The following is a 4068-nucleotide window of genomic DNA, read 5'->3' on the forward strand; positions in this document are numbered from 1 at the left end:
GTCAATCGCAACCGCTAATTGCCAAATCGACGGTGTAAAACGAGTGTGCAACAATTAAGATGGTCAATCTATGTCAGATAATACACAGGGATTCATTATCATTAACAAAGTCTTTGACGATAATTAATGGGTACAGAGACCTCCAATTCATTATTCCAAAGACACATGTCTTTTGAAACGAGTCTTTCTAAAGCTTCCATCTCTTTGTTGATATGGGAATATTATTATTTATTAAAAACGTAGTCTTAAGTTATGAAAAAAAAAAACACTGTGAAGGATAGACACATGAGGAGTTCGTCATGCCAACTGGAGACATATGAAACAGAAGCTCAAATAAAATTTCAAATCGGAGTTGGATCATCGAACACATGTACTTCTCAAACATCACAAACATCAATAATCTAGATATACAAATACACTGGGATGAACATAAACACTCTCATGCAAATCAATAGAATATATACAAATTTATAACACATAGTTAGCAAGAATTGGGATTTTTGGTTCATATATTCAACACTGGTTTCATGACGCAAAGATCCATAAATAACAATCATATTGCATTCAGGTTGGAAAATAATATCTTATTGTCTAATATGGTGCATCTATAGCATATAATATAAGGCATCAGCCAATTGCATTGTTCATTTTCATCATCAAATTCAGTAAAAGTAAGGCATTAATATTACATGATCAAGAACTGAAATTTATATATATACATATATGTATGTATATATATATATATGTATGTATATATATATGTATATATATATGTATGTATATATATACATATATGTATATATATATACATACATATATATATATACATACATATATGTATATATATATACATACATATATGTATATATATATATATATATATATATATACATATGTATGTATATATATACATATGTATATATATACATACATATATGTGTATATATATATATATACATATACATATATGTATGTATATATATACATACATATATATATATACACATATATGTATATATATATATATACATATACATCTATGTATGTATATATATACATATGTATATATATACATACATATCTATATATATATATATAAAACAAGCCCCTTTCAAAAAGTTGCACAAGCCCAAAGATTATTAATAAGGGGACATTACAGTGCAAGTAGTATTAAAGAAGGGAGAGAGAGCAATAACCTGGGAACGTCTGGACGTTTGCCAGGGGACTGCTCAATAGTCCTTGAAAATCAACAACCTGCATGGATAAGTAATGTTAGTGGTAGTCTACATTGGGAAGTAAAAGCATTTCAAAAGACATAAAAGGAACCTACATGTTCATATATGAAAATGCAGTTTAACATTCAATATAAACTACCACTAAGTAATTTATATCACCTAAATTATATGTGTCGATTTGCCATAGTGCCAGAGCTGTCTATATTAGCCACCTATTTTCGTAATGTTGTTATGCGCTCAAGGACAGACGCCTCTATTCTGACTCAAAATCAACGCTATGGTCCGAATAACATGCAACTTAGTCACACGTTTTACACTATATTTTACATTCAACGGCTGCAATTGAATAACATGTCACTAACACAAAGTAGCATTTGTCTATTCTCGAGCCTTGTTATTGACTAACTCCAATTCCAATTGTAAATTGCATCGCGTGTTAGCCTTTGGCTTTACTGTTGTTAGCTGCATCAAATCAAAAATTGTACATGAACAATGGTCTGAGAGGTTGTGTCTATTCTAGATCCAAAATAGACAAATCGTATAGACTAACAGCGTCGTGTTAGACAAAAGCAACCATCAAATGCAAAACCTAGAATTAAAAACCTGCCACAAACATTGGGTGTTAGTCCCCCCATACTGATTTTTGCAACCACAATAGAGGCATCCTGCTACGAGAGTAACTTGAGTTTCGTGCTAGTTTTTTCTCTAACAAACGTAACAAGTTTTGTAGCTCGCGACATCTTCTTCCTGTCGGGATGTCGTTTGAACATGATTCCTTCATTCACAAGCTTTTAATGTGCGTGTTATGCACAATAAACCAGCGGTAAGCATGAAGCATGTCACAGCCATCCTTTGGCATGTCCACATAATTTTGCGTGGGCCCCGAGGAGTGAAATCGAGAACTCAACAACAACTCCACATCACATACCATGGGTCTAAGTGCCATGACAAGTTGGCATTGTATGCATGTCTCGGAAATGTATGTCGATGCATGTCATTGATATGATAGGTCCGCTATCAAGCCACAATACACATAGCCCCACATATATTTGTATATATGTTTATTCTGCAGTTTTCAAGTGAGATTAGGTGCTTCCAAGTTGTGTCAGGCATGTCTATTCTGGCTTCAAAATGAGATTGTACCAATGAAATGAATTGACATACATGAGACGCGTCTATTCTGGCTCCAAAAATGACCTATCGTACCCATGACATGCATCAACATACATGTCTGAGAATAAATATATATGCAAATACAAGTGGCAGACACCTAATAGCTACATGAAAGAGAAAGTGAGGTAAAATGTTTTGTTTCAAATTGAGCTTCTTTTACGTGGTCTTGGCCTCGTTTACATGTTATGGTTTGCCTTTTGACGCAAACAGACTCCTCAAAATCAGATTGTTGACTGGTTGATGCAACCATTTCTTGACTGTGTGTGACCTGCTCTTGTTTAGGAGTTGATCCGATGTTTACTGACAATTAGGAGTTGATCTGTTGTTTGTTTGATGATAGCAAACATGGTGCCTTTTTAATCTGCCTAACGTGGAAAAAGTAAGACTAATGCGCGAACGAAAACATTATTGTTGAAGGGCTCCTTGTTGAAGTAGCCTGCATCTATTCTAGCTCATTGTTGAAGGGGGATTTATGGGACTGTAATTTTCTGTGTCATGTTGCGGCTTGGGGTATGTTGAAATCTGCCTTTATAACTCGTATTTTTCCTGTTTCGGTTTGGATTTTGTTTAAAATCATCAAGGTTTGCATTGTTTGTTTGTGTTTCTTGTTTGCATCTATATGTAGCCAGAATAGCTTCAGCCTATGTCAAATATTTGCCTGTTTTGGAGCCAGAATAGACATATACCATCGCGTTAGGGTTAGAGACTGCTAGGGTTAGGTTTTCTTTTTTTTTATCTAATGAGCACCTGAGAATAATGGAAATAGAGCATAATATTTCCATAGTTTATTTTATCTATGTGTTATTCTGTCATTTTCATCTGTATTGCAGAGGACATGTTTGTGTGTGTGTGTGTCTCTGTGTATATTGCTTCATATTGACATATATATATATATATATACTAGCACACGCCAAACCGTAAACAAACAATGCAAACCCTGAAGGTTTTCAACAAAATCCCAAAAATCAGCCCTCAACAATGACCCGTCAACAATCAAGCCTTCAAAAATCGGATGCCCTTCAACAATGAGCCAAAATATTCGCAACTTGCCAAACCCATATGTGTGTGTGTGTGTGTGTGTGTGTGTGAAGCAATATACACACAGACACACGCCAGCAGTTGTTTATTTTTTTCTGGCTTTTTCTAACCTAACTTCGCTAACCCTGACCCGCCTTCTAACAGTGAGGCGGTTTGTAACCCTAACATGGCTAACCCCAATGCGAATACCTAATGCGCATTCTAACCCAATCCCACCCGTCCAATTCAAAATCTATAGTCACAAAGACAAAAGGTCGACCCACTACCAAATGGCTACTACTACAGCTTTTTGGAGCCAGCAAACACGCGTCCTGCGCAATATCTAACCCTAAAGCGATGATTATACAAGTAAATTTTCTCCCTATTCTGCATCCAAAACAAGAAAAATTTCCCACTACCTATAAAGAAAAACAAGAAAATTTTCCCACTACATATAAAGCAAAACAAGAAAATTTTCCCACTGCATATAAAGCAAAATAAGAAACGAAAACAAAGAATGCAAACCCAGAATATACAAGTCCATCATTTTTAATAAAATCTAAACACAAACAGAAAAAACACGACTTGTAGAGGCCGATTTCCATACCTCACACGAGCATTTCATCTTTAACAGTTGTGCTCA

Source organism: Cryptomeria japonica, chromosome 8 (assembly GCF_030272615.1).
Source record: "Cryptomeria japonica chromosome 8, Sugi_1.0, whole genome shotgun sequence".
NCBI lineage: Eukaryota > Viridiplantae > Streptophyta > Pinopsida > Cupressales > Cupressaceae > Cryptomeria > Cryptomeria japonica.